Genomic DNA, 16042 nt, shown 5'->3' on the forward strand with positions numbered 1-16042 from the left:
TTTGCAAAGTCTTCTGGGATGAAATAGGAAATAGTGGGGGCATGGTCAGTAGGAAAGAGGTGGTAGTTGCAGATTATGCAGTTGTTGATGCTGTATGACAGCATTTTTTTTTCCATATGATAGCAATATTTTGTTTTCATTTGTGAAATGAACACAATTGCTGGACATAAGAGAACTTCCACATTTCATGTGTAAATCATATTTCTTGTATAAAGCATGAGAAATACCTTTGAGCTGTTTTATAACAGCAAGTAGAACCATTCCTAAGGAAATAGATCAGTTTTGCCTAAATCTTGTCACAGCATTTTTCTAAGAAAAATGTCTCTTTTTTTTCTGTATTTGACAGAATTTATTTCTGCAACCTTTCACGTAATAAAATGTTTTCAGTCATAAACATTTGCATAGAAAATAAATTCAGATTGCAGAAAAAAGTAAGATTTCCATCCTGTTAATGCACACAGATAAAAATACTTTAGTGGCATCATGTGGTATATGTTTAAACCGTTGGGTTTTTGCCCAACGCATGTCTCATTTTCAAAATGATTTGTGCATTTTGGCAGTGTGTTAAATCCACAAAAACTTAATTTGAAAGAGTGTTTTCTAAAAAGAATTCTAATTCTTATGCTTCTTTGATAGCTCTCTATGCACATTATTGAAAATAATCCATACTTCATAATGGTTTAATTGTACAGTCATATTTAATTTATCTAGAGTAATACTTCCCTTAAGATGTTGTGGGTTAAATAGCATATATTTTATTAACCCATAATGGTTGAGATATTCTGGTCAAGCTAAAAAGTTTGTTAATGACATCCTTAATAAATGGAAATATGTTAAAATGTGAAAACATAACATTTATTCTGCAGCATCCTATGCCAGCAGTTCCAGTGTTTTACTATAGAGTACCTGTAAAAGCTTGCTTCTTTTATAGCCTCTGCCTGATCACTTTGATTTGCTACTTAGTGATGTGTTTTCAGAGTAACACTGTGTAGTTGTTTCCTGTTTGCCGTCTTGTGTGTGATTTTATAGCCCTAAACCTCTGTATTTGCCACTTCTTTTCTACAAGTTAAAAATCTACCTGCAATCTCACTTTCTATGGGTCAGCTCCACAGGTTTGTCCTCCTGCCCTTTATTTATTTATTTTACTGTATTTTTTACAAGGGAAAGAAGACAAAATACGATGTAGGATTCAAAATTAGGGTATTCCAGGAGATGCCCAATGCCATAAGAGTTTTGGGGTGGTCAGCTCTCAATTGCTGAGTGACACACAGTGATATGGGCTTGCTTTCCTCAGCAGTAACAGCTGATTGTAGCTGCACTCCTGCAGCTGTACTGTACTCCTGTACAGTAAAGGAGTAACTCGTGCATCTCATCTGTAATTAATTCTGGAGCTCTAGGTCGTGATATGAACAGCAGTTTTAACTGAAAGACTTCAAGAAGTGGAGGTCCTGTGATTTTCTTCACTATTTCGTTTGGTTGTTAATCTATGATACTTAAAAGCAAGGTTGAAACACCTTGGCCTTGGTTTGGAGGATGGCTGATAGAGGAATTTTCCAGACTCCCAGGTTGGGTCTGAGGTGCTGGGAACCAGAGATTTTTGGGAAGGAATTTGTGATGACATCTGATATATGCTTAAAATGTAACTCTCAAATGTGGTTGTAATACCCATGTCCGTAGATAAAGCTGCGTCTCTTTTGCTAGAAGTCCCTGGCCGAGTTCCTGCATTTGCTCACAGTGGTGGTGTGAGGTGTTAGAGAGATGAGCTGCTGACGCACCCAGCAAATTCGTGTTGGTGTAGGAATAAATTTTGACTGAAGCATTTGTGATATTGGTAAGAACAGTAATTCTCTGTAACTATATTTGGAACAAGGTCTTAAAGTGTGCCTGTTCATATACTCAAGTCTCAAGCATGTTTTTTGAGGGGAGAAAAAAAGACTGGCACTGTTTAGGCCACATTGTTACATAAATCATCAAAATACAACCTCACAGTATGAAAGCAGATAAATTTTGGGACAAAAGCTTTAAAATACTTTAAAATTGTCTTTTAGACATGTTCCTTTCTAAAGCAGTTTTAATTGCTGTTTAAGCAACATTGCTGTCTTCAGATTGTAGATAGATAGTTCATCTCCTCAGTTCTGCATAGGAATGGAAGCCTGACTACAAAAATGTTTTTCTGCTTGTGTTAATGAAAAATGAATTTTATAGTCAGATCATGTACATACTGAAAATCAAATTCAATTTTGAATATTACTGTTAGTACTAACTAGATGTCACTGGCACATTATTTTAACCGAGGAGCATGGTGTTCTCTAATTTACTTGAGGCTCCAGTAACATAACTCTTCTTCACTTTTGAGTGCAGGGTGTACTCTAAAATAGCTTAGTACATGTCAGACTCACAAAAAATACATGAGCTAGGGTGAGTTCTTTAAGCTCCAGTAGCAATTTAAGTGCCTACCTGGCATTACATTGGTACAGTTTTATGAATATAAAACAAAACAGTAGCTTATCTTCAGTCATCATTCTTAAACTACTTTGAATTATCTTTCACTGCTGAGGAAAGCATAAGGCTAATTTTCTCAGAGAATCTAAAAAATCTGGAGTCTATTATTATGTGAGCAGAGAACTTCATCCAGTTACTCTAATAACATAAAGAGAGTAGGGAGACCTGTCCTTCGATTTGTTTTCAGTTAGATTTAGTATATTTTTAAAGCTGTTTTAAATTTTTCAAAATATTTTTTTAAGAAATAGTGAAATCAAAATGCAGACTATAAGGGGTTATTTATATTCAAAATATATAAAACCTGAATTGCAGGTTAAAAGTGACAGGAGCAAAACACAACTTTATAAACTGGAAAGACTTTAGGTCAGTTCAGAGTTCTTCTATTTTTTAGGTTTTTCTAAAGTCTGTAATTTGGCGGAGACTAGGAATTTTCTTGTCTCTTCATGAATGTCATCAAGCTTTTTTTTAAACTTAAAAAAAAAAAGGGGGGAAGAGGGTGTGGCTTAAAACTTTGGTGTTGCTGGAGAAAATGGTTTTGTTATCCCATCAAACAAATCCATTAGGAAAATTAATGCCACGTTTTGACTGTTCAAGCCATGTCCATTTTGACTGGTTTTTTCCATTATTTTGTGAAATAAAGGGGGCATCAAAATCTTTCCTGAGGGGCAAAATAAGGTGCAACATTCTTTAAGATAGTGAGGGAAAGAGCAAGGGTGTGTAAGAGGATGCAAAACTCCATGAGAGGATTTGTTGCAGTGACAGGTAAGGAGGTCAGAGCCATTCTTGCAGGGGCTGCAGTCACAGCTGTGTGGGTGCAACGCTAATGGGTTTTCACTGGGTAACTGGTATTGCTCCCTAATTACTTGACCAAAATGTGCATTCTCCTTTGAAAATTGGGGTCCCTTTGCTTTGGGCCAGTAGCTTACCTATTGCTTTTGGAGGCACTTTAAATCTCAGCTGTGAAATCTCTTCTGAAATTTCACATTCTGGGTTTTTTGTATCATAAAAAGCTGTGTAAAAATTCCTTTGTTACCACCTTACCTAAAAGTTGGTATAACTTTGAAAAGATTCCATGTATTTTCAAGTCCCCATGGGTATGCTCACTTCATGCCATAAAGACTGGAAATTTTCAGCACGTGTTTTTTGCCCTGGAGTAATACTTAAGCTAATTGGAGAAATATTCATTGATTTAAAAGGGACAGAAATAAGATGTTTGATGTAGTCACAGCTGTTGCTACTGTACTGCCTGTATTTGTTTTGCTCAGTACTCTTACTCTCATTAGGCTTTTCTTCATTTTTTCCTGCTTTACTCAGAGCTTTCTTCATTTTTTCCTGGCCCTTTTGAACTTTGTTCTTTATCACAGGCAGTGTTAGCCATTTAGAAAAGTATAATGCCACAAATATATCAAAAATTTACTATATATCCCTTGCATAATGCATCAAAAATAATGTTTAAAGGATAATTTGGCTGAAGGAACAGTGTGTGTTCACACTTGCAGTAAAGGACAAGCGTGCAGCATGCTGCTTGCTTTCTCCTTACCTCAGAATAATGAGTTACAGGACAATTGCAAATTTAATGGGGCTAATTAGTCTTATATTTGTTAACATTTCTTTCTGGTTGCCTTTATTTTGTACTGCTTTTGTTAGGAAGAAGCATCAGTAGAATTTTACAGATTTCTGAATCTAGATAAAGAGGTCTCATGTCTGCCCATGTGCCCTCAGAGGAGCCACTGTGGTATTAAGTGACAGCAGAAAAAGTAAAGGGGGTCAACATCTAGCAGAGAATTGGATCCCATAGTCCTCTGTGTGCCTGTAGAGAATGCCAAGGGTTGGTATTTTCTTACTATGAGATCAGCCTGAGTCTTTTAACCGTAAAGGCTCATGCAGGATGTTCCTGGAGAGAGGTGTGCACTGCTCAGCTGGTTTATCCATCACATACACCTGGGCAGGGCTGTCATCCTACTGTGCCCTGCCTTTCCCCCAGCACTGCACAGGTGCAGAGCTGGGCTGTTATGCTGATGTGCATTTTGGTGATCATTGCTCTATCAATGTTCCAAGCAAGAGAAGCAGTAGGTCTGGGCAGCTGTTCTTGCACACTGAGGGTTCACAATGGCTGCTTGAACCCTGTGTCTCATCTGCCAAGGCAGATGAGGGGTGACAAGCAAAGAAAACCCCTCAGCATACAATAAACTGAAAGAGCTTCTCTTGGCTGTAAAAAGAGCCCAGAGGGAATAACTTCATTACACCAAAGTTAGCTTTTGCAAGTACTTTCCTCCTTCATCATCTTCCTGGTTTTCGGTTATAAGCGAATGTCTTTATGTGAAATTGTGAAGTGTCCTAGTTTTTCATTTGATAAATTAGAGACACAATGGGCAGTGCTCAGATAGCTTGGAAGCTCCCCGGGAAAAATGATGCAGTCCAGCAGTGTGGAAGGAAGAAAGATTCTACTGACAAGTGGCGGACAGGAATCTTGTGTTTTGCTGTTTCAGTTCTAATGAGTATGCCCTCCTCCCTCTCACACCACCACCCCTGATTGCTAGGAGCTTTAAACACACTTCTTTACAGAAATGCATGCCAACAGATCTCTCTCAAACTGTCCTCGCCCATCTCCCAGGTGCCCCTCCTAAAAGAAAAGATGGTCACGTCTTTCTATTCCCTTTCAAAAATGGCATTTCATGCCCCCATTTGGGTGTCTATATATACACCTTGAGAAGCAGGCTTAAGTAGGTGATAGGTTCAGGTGGCCTTCTCGTGGCCTTGTCTCTCTCTTAAGCTGTGTTTACAGACTTCAGTCTCAGGGGACATTTATGATGGACAGAAAGTTCTGTCCATCATAGATTGAAATAGGTAATTGAAAAGGTAATTGAAAAGTTGGTGTATTAGATCATACTATGCTGGGGTTGCAGACAGCCTTTGTGGCCTCCCATGAGGAAGGAAGACTTAAGTGATGACTACCTGGCATGGAATGCACACTTTAAATGAATATGCTTCCTTTGTTCAGGCTGTGAGGTTGGATGTCTGTTCCGTAGGCTCTGGTTCTTTGATTAGATTCACAAGGTTCTTCTTCTGTCGTACACTTCATTATGAGTCACTAGAAATGGGACACGAAAGTGCTTAAGAAAAAATTGAAGCCAAGTGACTTACTTGATCAGTGATTGAAATGAGAAACTGAAAATACACATTTGGAAAAAAAAATAATCCCTTTGCAACTCTGTTCCTTCCTGTCCTCTCTTCTCTGCTCAGAAAAAAACCTTGTTATACCTCTTTGTAGAAAAGAGAGGGTGCATCAGGCAGTTTTGATCACTGTGCTTGTTTGAACCGGGAATTCTTTGAGATGCCATCCACAAGTGCCTCACAACCCATCATTTGCTCCATATTATGTGCATTTTGTGATTTTATGGCTTTGAGGAGAAACTGAGGATGGGATCCTTGCTATGGCCATGCCAGGGAAGGACATACCCTTTGTGGAAGGAACCTCAGGCTAAGTTCATCCCCATGCCTTGGTTGGTTTGTTTGTTTTATTTTGCAAAGTACTTCTTTCCTCCCACTTCATTTTTAGCACTCTGTTTACAGAGGTGCAGATGTGCTGGAGAAGTGTATTTCAGTTTTCCACATATGTATAAGCACATACACTTGCATGCAGTCTTCTATTTTCATTCTCTTGTTATGCAAGAGTTTAAAATTAGTTGTATTTGTGAATTAATATAGTTCACTGGAATAAATTTCGCTATTTTTACTCTGTAATGAGTTTTATCACCATGCTATCTGAATAGCTCACAAACACTATTTTTCCTCTATGCCCTCCTGTTAACAGTATAAAATATTCATAGTCTTGATGATGTGAAATCAGGCTGGGAGGAAAAATGGTGTGTTGTGAATTAACCAAAGTTCTGAGCTGATATATGGTGTAATATAATGCCACCAAAGAAGAAAAATGTCTGGGTTTTGATAGCACCTCATGAGAGGCACTTCAAAAGGTGGGATGGCAAACACCAGCATTGCTAGTGTGTATTTTGGTGTCGTATTCTGAGCTTTTATACACATGCAATTCTCCTTTCCAGGAGTAATTGAAGCTGAAGCTTCACTAGAACATAATGCATGGCAAGATGAGGCTCTGCCCTGGGATGCCAGGAAGAAGGGTGGAGATGCTGTGGTCTGTGTGCCTGTGATTACCACTGTGGGAAACAGCAAAGGCTGGATTTAGCGCACAGCGTTTCTGCCCTAGACTCGAGGTCTGCCTCATTTTGGTTGCATGTATAATCAAAAGCTTTCTTTGTTTCACAGTATTTATAGGAAGGCTTTGTTGCCTTAATTGCAGTTTCACGGTAGTTTATAAAGAAACTATAGCAAGAAGACTCATAGTTTTTATGATCTTTATATCATGCAATAGTCGAGGGAGAGTGAGCTTCAAGGTTAGTTGCATGTCAGTTGTCATCAGTCTGTGAAATTCTCATTTTGAATGACAGCTTTAATTTGCACTTTAACCCTACTGTTGGCTTTAGCTTAGTCTTATGTCTTGTTCCTAATAAGTCCAGTCTCTTTTCATGGAAGATCATTATAATCTCTTTTTACAGTAATAATTTCAAGGGGGAGGAGGGAACCTTGTATCTCTGGAGGGCTCCTCTTATTTTCTTAATAAGCTTTCTGCTCCCCCTGATTGTTCTGAATTACATGTGAAATACTTGGTCCTTATCAATCAGTGTTTCAGAAGAAGATGCCACAAATCTTGTAGACTATTCTTATGGAATTGTCAGAAAGAAAAAAGGCTGTAATATGTTCTAAATGTATTGTTTTCATTTTCATTGAATGTTTCTCCTGTAAAAAGATGGAAGTGCTCATTTTCTCTTCCATATAATATTCATTATTGCCCATGTTCAGGGCTAAGTGCTTTTCTATTCATCTCTTCTGTAAACACTTCTTTAATATTTCACTTCAGAAGGAAAGCCTTCACAGCCTATAATCATATTTATTGCTTCTCCTTTCTCTCTCACACTGTTTCCTGTGATTCTAAGCCATTCTCTGGGACCATCAAACACAGCAACCCTGTTGACGGGACCATACCACTAATTTTCAAAATGTCATTGTAGTTTCTGTGTTGTTTTGTGTTTGTTGGATTTTTTTGAGCTGTCCACAGTCATGTTCTGGTCTTTCTTCCACAACTAGTACATCAAACGTGTATGAATAATTGACAATATTTCTTCTAATGTCCATTACTCTGTTCTCATCAACAAAGACTTTCAGCTGTCAATGTTTTTACTTTCAATTAATTCAAGTTCTTTAGTTTTCTGTTTGCTTTTGTTTCAAGGAAGCTGAGTGACAGCTCACTGCACTCTACAATGCTAGAAGATGGGTTTGGGACTGTTTCACTGGTAACCTTTTGCCATACAGAATATTGACCATGTCTCTGTAAGCTGTCTAGCACCACATCTCAAATCCCTGCTCTCTTACTTCGCAACTGGCTGCTTTTTTAATAGCCTCTTGTGCAGGACTTGTTAAAGGATTTTTAAAAGTCCAGAAGAATCAGATTATTCCAAGTAGGTTCCTATAATTTTAATTGCATTTAAATTAATACTTTTACTTTTTACTGAATATCTACCATATATCTAAAAATTAGGTCAATCATTTCCCTAAAGACCTTTGATATACAACTGACTACTTGAATTAAAGGATTAAATTGCTGAAGAAAAGATGAAAATCTTTCCAAGAGGATAATTCAAGGACTTCAGTTCAAATACATTTAAAAATGTATTTAAAGGGAGAGGGAATGAGTAAGATAAAGAGACTGGGTGTGAAAAATGTTGTGAGTCCAGGTGGTTGAACAGCTTCATTTGAAATTACTTGAGGAACAGCTTGAGTTTAATTTGTTTCATGCCAAGGACCAGAAAAAACAGTGAAATAAAATATTTTACTTATTGAAAACTATCTTAATCCCTTGAACTGTTTAGTTCAATCACAAGTAGACTACAGAGCTGCTGTGTCCCTGACTTGCTACAGCAGGTGATAAAAGCAGGAGGAAGTGTGAAGACAGCATTACTCCCTGTGGATTTATTAATCCATGTGTTACCCTGACTGCCAAGATGCAGTGCCTGGCACACAGCAGAGGGAGAATGTCACATGCACAAAGGCTTGACAGCATGGCAGAGGACAGCCCTGCCATGTCTCCTTTGCCTGCTCTCTGCCTTCTGTCCTGAGAGCTTGAGCAGCCTCCAGCCCGGTGAAGGCAATGGCAGGAGCAGGGACTGCCTGCAGCTGAGGGAAGCTGCTGCTGGCAGGAAGGGCCATATCCAAAAACAGCCCAGTGCTGGAGCTGAGGGTCCTGCTCAGGTCCCACCTGGTGCAGCCCCGAGGAGAGCCTGCAGGAACCCCTCGAGGGGCTGACCCAAGCTCAATACAGGCACAGCAAACAATCTCCTGGGCTACTGCCTTCTTTATTGTTGAGAGCACTGCACACAACGTGCTCTCTTTGCGTTACAAACACAATTTTCAAGCACACAGACTGTGCCAGAAGAGCTTAGAGCTGGACAGCCAGGGTTGGCTGCATCTTACCATTCTGTTCTGCAGAGCCCTCGCTCTCTTCTGCTCACAGAGGTGAAAGCAGTGAGTGACAAAGCTGCAGAGGGTTCTTGTGAAAATTATTTTTTTTCTTGTCCATTTAGAGTCCCTCATTCTACTGCAAAGAATGAATGCAGGCTCTTAGGGGGAGTCCATCTCCCCGCTACAGTTGCTGTCTTGAAGATTTTAAGCTCCAAAGGAAATTGGTGGTGGTTGTACAGTTTTGTAGGATGATGGCTGGCAGAGGAGACAATCCTGTCATACATCATTTCCTTTGCTGAGACACAACAACCTGTCTCTGCCATGCAGTTGCCAGATTCCCACATATTTGCAAAAGAGGTGATTTCCTGTGTGTCTACTGGGAAAAAATATGAAAATTTGTCCCTAATGAGCTAAAAATTGTGAAAGATAGGGACTTGGTGTAGGTGTAGATCTGAGCAGTGCATAACTTAGTCTTCCTTTCATTCTGAACCCAGAATTAATTCATTTGTTTCTGTGGTGCTTTCCGGCAGGGATTTCTTGTTTTAAAAAAAGTGAGACTACCCACTGTCTTGATTTTTTTCCTATTTGTCTGTGCTGTCCAAATACAAAAAAACCCCAAACCAAACAGACAAACAAAACCCAAAAAACCACTACCATTTTAATATACCTGCATAGTTTAGTATAAGAAATGTTGTTTTTCATTTCTGCTTAATGCTGCTGTAGCCACAACTGCTGATATCCTGATCAACTTGGTCTTTCATTTCACCTTTACAATGAAGTTGGAAGGAAGAGGGAAAGATTGAATGTACATGAATCATTTGGTAAAGGATCCTGTAGGTTAATAGCTCATTTACCTTAAGTCATTCAAATTCCATCCAATTCATTTCTCAACATAATTACAGAGCAGAGCAACTTTGATAAAACCTCCCTAATATATAAAGTGCATTTGTTGTTGTGTAGATAAATGTGCATCTGCACATTGAAGCATTTTCTTATCTCTGTGGAGTGCAGAATATTCGTTAGTGTTCCCCTTGGAGCTTCCATCAAATGGACCTGGTAGAGTGCAGGGGGAATTTCCTTCCCCCTTCTGGCACAGACAGTAAATCTGCTACAGAAATCTGCACATCCTCCAAACCTATACTAGACCTCGAACAGCCCCCAGAGATCCCTCTGCCTTATTGCTATCCATGGGACTGCTGCTGTATTTCCTTCTAGCCTTTTGTTGGTACTCACAACACCCATGAGAGAAACTTGTTCTACAGCCAGCAGAGGCTTCATGAAGTAGAAACCTCCTGATGTATTTTTTGCTAGTTCTGAGGAAGTGCAGTGCCTGGCATATTTATAAAGCAGTGCCTCAGGCCTGCCTACCCTGCAGAGATCCTGACCACAAGGTTGGCTCAGCCCCATCTCCCACAGCCATGGGAAAGGTTTCACAGGGACCACCTTCCCTCTGCTCGGCAGAAGCTGTTGCTCTCTGAGGAGCTTGGTGTGGTAGCAAACCCACTGGTATAAGACTAGGTGCAGAACTTTTTTGCAACTGTAGCTTAAGCAATTCTCTTCTGAGATCTGAGAGCTTCCTGTTCTGCTCTTCCGACAGTGCTGAAGCTACTCTTTTTCTGTACAGGCTAAGCCTCCTCAGAGGGAGAAGGCAGATCTCATGGTAGTGCACTTTTTACATCGCACATGAGGTTTGATTTGCTTCTCAGTGGTTACACCAGATGCAATTTTGTTTGCAGGATACTATTTTAGTGACTGTTCTTTTTCTGGGACTATGTAATCATATGGAGGCAGCTTTTGATCAGTTTAGTATATAATTAAGCCGTATCTATTGCTGTCCTTTTTTGACGGAATGAGCGAGTAAATGAATGAATGAAAATGTGCTGGGGGAAAAAACCCAACTTTTTTCAGTTGACTTATAAGCCGTAAGAAAATCAGATGTAGAAATGAAGTTTTGATATAATTGCTATTATTCTTCTCCTAAAATCTTAATGTACAGTAGCCATACATACCATCTAAGGAAAGAATAAATGTTTTTAAATTGTTGGGGGTCTAAAGTGACAAATAGAGTAATTCCAGGGCTGTAATTTTGTAAGGCTGTGGAGTTGTATGCTTATTTAGCAGCTATTTAATTATACTTTGTGCTGGGCCTTTAAAATATATAAAATATATATACAGAGCTGTGTGTTAAAATTAGTCCTTAAAAGTAGTAAGCAGTCTTAAGTTTCCCAAAGTTACTTTACTGAGTTACCTGCCAACTGCAATTCAGCAATCACAATATTACTCTTCAACCAACAGAACTCAGTCTCAATTCTATGCATGAAATCCCTATTTAAAAAATGGTATAACCACATAATATATCCATCCCTCTCACCAGTTAAGCAGAATTAACTTCCTGCTGCTCAGATGAATACATGTATGCAAGCATAAAACCCCACTGAAAGTAAGAAAACAGAGTAATCTAAATCTTGTTTATCTTCTGTTTCTTTCTGTGCTGCTCCTATGGCACAAGCCTGCTCTTGAAGGTGTCCAATTACTGTGCCTGTTGACTGATTCATATGACTCATCCAGAGTGTCAAGAGGCATCCACCCTATTGATGCCATTTCTCACATTTCTGCTGAAATCAAACAAGCACAGCTGCAGCTTGTCCTTTAAATATTCTTACACCTGGTCTCCATTCAGACTTTGTATGGACGTAACTATTTCAGTTGGTATGCTTTTGCCCTGTATTTTTTCTGAGATCTTTTTACTCAGGAATAGGAAATATTTCCATATGAGAAAGAAGTCTTGATATGCTGTCTCTTTGCTGGTGGAGAGGAAAAAATCAAACCAATAAACCTGTATTCAAATGCTTACAAACTTTCAGAGCTGATAGTGTGGCACACACTGTCCAAAACCACAGGTATTGCTAGCACAAGCTTCTAGCGTAGAGCTGATGTGTGTACATATATCCTTTTAAGTAAGTGCTCTTGTGCTGCCTTCCTGAAATATGCTGCAATACCAGCATAAAGCACCTAACAGGTGTGTCTGCTTTCAGACTAGTTTTATGGCATGCTGTATCACCCCAGTAAAGTAGCTAACTAGTGTCACCTGTCTTGCCAAACTTGCACTGGTCTTGTTTAAGACAGAGCTGCAGTTGGAGCAAAATCATATTCTTGCTTTCAGTGGGGTAATTCTCCTTGGGGATTAATTAGAAGGGCTATTGTTTATTTTATAATTCTGGATGATGCATTGAGATTTCATACTGAATAGCATTAATTCAAGTACTCGCAATCAGTGACACAATGCATTTTTATAATGCTTTTTTTGATTCTCCTTGTTCAGGGAAGGTCTCGAGGCTTTTGTAAGGAAGTCTGTCTTCCATCCCCACCCTTTTTATTTTACACCACACTAACTTTTACAAGGTAAGCTTTGGCTCTGTAAGGAATAAAAGGTTATGGTTTTCCTTGGTACCTTTTTCAATCCACAGCCCAAGATAGAAGATGACTAGTTTCCCATGTGATCTAAACCACTAGCACTTATATTGGATTTTGTATTTCATAGTTTTCTGTCAGGGGAAAAGTGCCAAAATTACGCTGCATATGCTTGGCTTCTTGTCTGTCTTTGAAGTGGCAAATTTCTTGGAGAACAGACTGCCCTTAGCCAAAAAATGATCTTTTCAAATCAGATTTTCTTGGAATTGTAGTTTGTTGCACTGTTTTTATATTAATATAAAAATCTTCAGTATAGAAGCATCCTTGCTTTTATTCAGTGACACCAAAATAACAAATGCATTTGTACAAATGCCTTATAATACCCTTCTCACAGTTCCTCATCTCCTATGCTGCGCAGGTAGTATTATTTTTAAAAACAGATGGGAACTCAGGAGGTGACTCTGATCTTTCACCTCTTCTTTAAAGAGATACTGCATAGTTCTTATCTGGAAACCCCTGGTGATTTTTAATGGACTCAGGTTTAGGAACACTGAAGGAAGGAAATATTCTAATTGGTTTTGTTTTGCAGCTGAAGAACAGTTTGTTTCTATGTTAAATGAAGTAATGAAAACAAATAGCATGCCATCTGGCTAGCCTACCTGGGTACTTTACCAGGAGGTTTTCAGATGTTCTCTCTGCCAGTTTTCAACTTCTTAAGTCCTGTGTTACTGACGTATTTTCTTTACACAGTTGTTCCTTCCTGTTTAGGAATTATCTTGTTCCTTGAACTGAATTAGAATTTTAAAAATCTTACATCCTTTTGCAAAGATTTCCCCTGTCTGTTGTTTGAATTATTTACCCTCTAAATTAAAAGTATCTCTAGTGTTTCCAGCATTCACAGTAAATCAGTTATACAGAGAAACAGTCCTCCATGTTGTCTGTGAAGCTGATATTCTCAGGGGGCAGGATAACATTGATGTACCAGTGAGCTCTCATTCTTGGAACAGATTGTGACTGAAAGGAAGGGTTTAGCAGCTTTTCTAGTGCTTGGAAAGATGTCATATGTTTTTCTTTAGATCACTTTTTTTTCTGCTTCAGTTTCTCAAAGCAAGAACATCCTGCAAAAAATAAAAACATTTAGCATAGCTGGGAAAGTAATGAAGTACAGGAAAAAGTAATTTCATAAAACCAAAATATCTATTGCTTACTGCAGCTTTTAATATTGTTTTTTCTTGGTATGAAACAAACATATGTTCACAAATATATAAATGACAAAAAATTTGTGAAGAAGCATTCGTAGGTGTTTCTGGTTAATCTGTTTGCTGTTTATGATGAAGGTGCACATACAACTCTAATCATAACTTAGAGACGTGGTTCTCTGAGCATGACATAGATAATAAAGAGAATTCCTTCTGCCAAACAGCTTACAACCTAAATCCACGTAATTTTCCTCAACATGCAATCAGGAAATAGAAATGCTATCATGGGAATTAACTGATCTGTCACAGTGCAAATAGCATAGTTATGTAAGATTGAATGGTTGGCACATATTTAATATGAGTATACTTTATGAACTAACTTACCGAATAATTTGGAATAAAGCAGATAATTTGTAGGCACCCTCCCCATCTGATGCTGAGCATTCTAAATATAGCTAGTAGACACAAGTTTAAAAACAGGGATAACTTGGAGCCATTACTAAGTCAAGTAGGACACATAAACACACTTAAAAAAACCCAGGAAATTGGAAATCTGTGGAGAAAAATAAAGAGCAGTAAAGAGTTTACAGCAAATTTCAAAAAGCATCTCAAGTAACTCCATCAAATATAGATGCAAGGTAAAAAAAGAACAAAAACCCGAATCACTGTCCTCCTTAAAAAATAAAGATAGATTGGTTAGGAAGTAGCAGGTTGGCTAAGTAGTTGCTTTGTCTGTTTATACAGGGGAGGCAGATGGAGATCTGCTAAATCTGGGATTGTTTCCCCAGAGGCAGTAACAGGGAAGCTAGAAAATGTACAGGAATATAAGATATCTGGTTATAAAATGTCAGATTTCCTTATAGGAACCAAAACTCAAGACATGCATACAGATGTGAATTTTAAATTGACTAAGGAAATCAATGAAGTTTCAAAAGTCTTTAAAAAATACTTGATCCAGAAACAACTCTAAATAATTCCTTGATTGTAAAAAACAAACCAAAATCCCCCAACAAACAGGTGAAAAACAAGGAATTGCATGCCAGTGGGAACAACTCTAGCAAAGCCTTTTGAAGGAATGTTGTGAGAAAATACAAATATCTCGGTTTGATAAGGGACTGGGACATGGATTCAGGCACAAAAGATCTTAATTCAGTCAGAGGGACTTTCTTTACCATAAATTTTCCATGCATAAAATTAAGATTTTTAGCCATGTTTTATTAAAACTCTGTTTATCAGGACTTAATTTTGAAGACCATGGAAATGAGTGGATACCTTCAGGGAAAAAAAAAAAACACAGAACCAAACACCTCTCAAGTTTCTTCTTCTGATGCACATGGTGACAAGGCTATTACTGTCTTAGAATGGGTAGAGTGCAAAGCAAACACAGAAGGCTGCCCGTATTCACTTAAAGCCAATATGACTTTAGAGAATCTGGGGCAACTACTCTGGGAAAGAAGAGGTGTTGAGGTAATCACTTAGAAATTATTTTTAAAAATTGTAAAAATTATAATAAAATATAAATTATTATATTAATTATATTATTACATTTATTATATAAATTATAAAAATTATAATTAAAAATTATACTTAATGGAGGGGAAATACTGAAATTACTGTACCTGTAGTTTCTGTGTCTACAGCTGGTCTCTAAATTTCTGAATTGTCTTTTACTGAAACACTTCTCAGCAAAGCCAACATTTAATAGGTTACTACTGGAGAAGTCAGTTGAAGAGAAGTACTGGAAACACTTGGGTTTATTTCCACAGAGGGATACTTGTGTAATGTGCCTTGACAGTATTTATTCTTGTTGTTATTCCTTGCATTATTGGCCATATGGGATCACCAAAAGGGCAAATCAACATTTGGAGCGTTAGGATACTGTTTCCATATTTTGCATAGATCACAAAGAAACAAACAAACAAACCAGAATTCTGTAGTCATACCTCAAATGCCCTGTGGTGTTTAGAGACAGCTTATTTTTGAAATGGATGATAGTAAAACAGCATTGAGCCTTAATCCTCAAAAAAGGTATAACAGTCAAATAAAGGAAGACTTTCTCAAAATAAGTGGTAGGCTATTCATATATATATGTAATAGTTTAGTGTGGAGAACACTGCAGTTTCCTTGTTTGCTGGGGACAGAGAAAAATTTGCTTAGATTTCTGGCACTATGTCTTACAGGGTGAGTCACGAATGAGAGGGCTGCTTGAGGCTTCCCGGTGCTGACCTCTCCTCGTAAAATGATATAAAATGTTTCCCAGATGTAATATTACTGTTCCCTTTCATAGAAAATATTTCCCAGTTCTTGGGACGTCCCAAATTGATTTTGGGTTGCAGGCATCTCTAAGAGGTTTGTTTGCATGCACCATTCTGCATGGATCTACTCCTTTTGGTGAC

Source organism: Lichenostomus cassidix, chromosome 7, assembly GCF_008360975.1.
Source record: "Lichenostomus cassidix isolate B80296 chromosome 7, HeHo_3.0, whole genome shotgun sequence".
Taxonomy (NCBI): Eukaryota; Metazoa; Chordata; class Aves; order Passeriformes; family Meliphagidae; genus Lichenostomus; species Lichenostomus cassidix.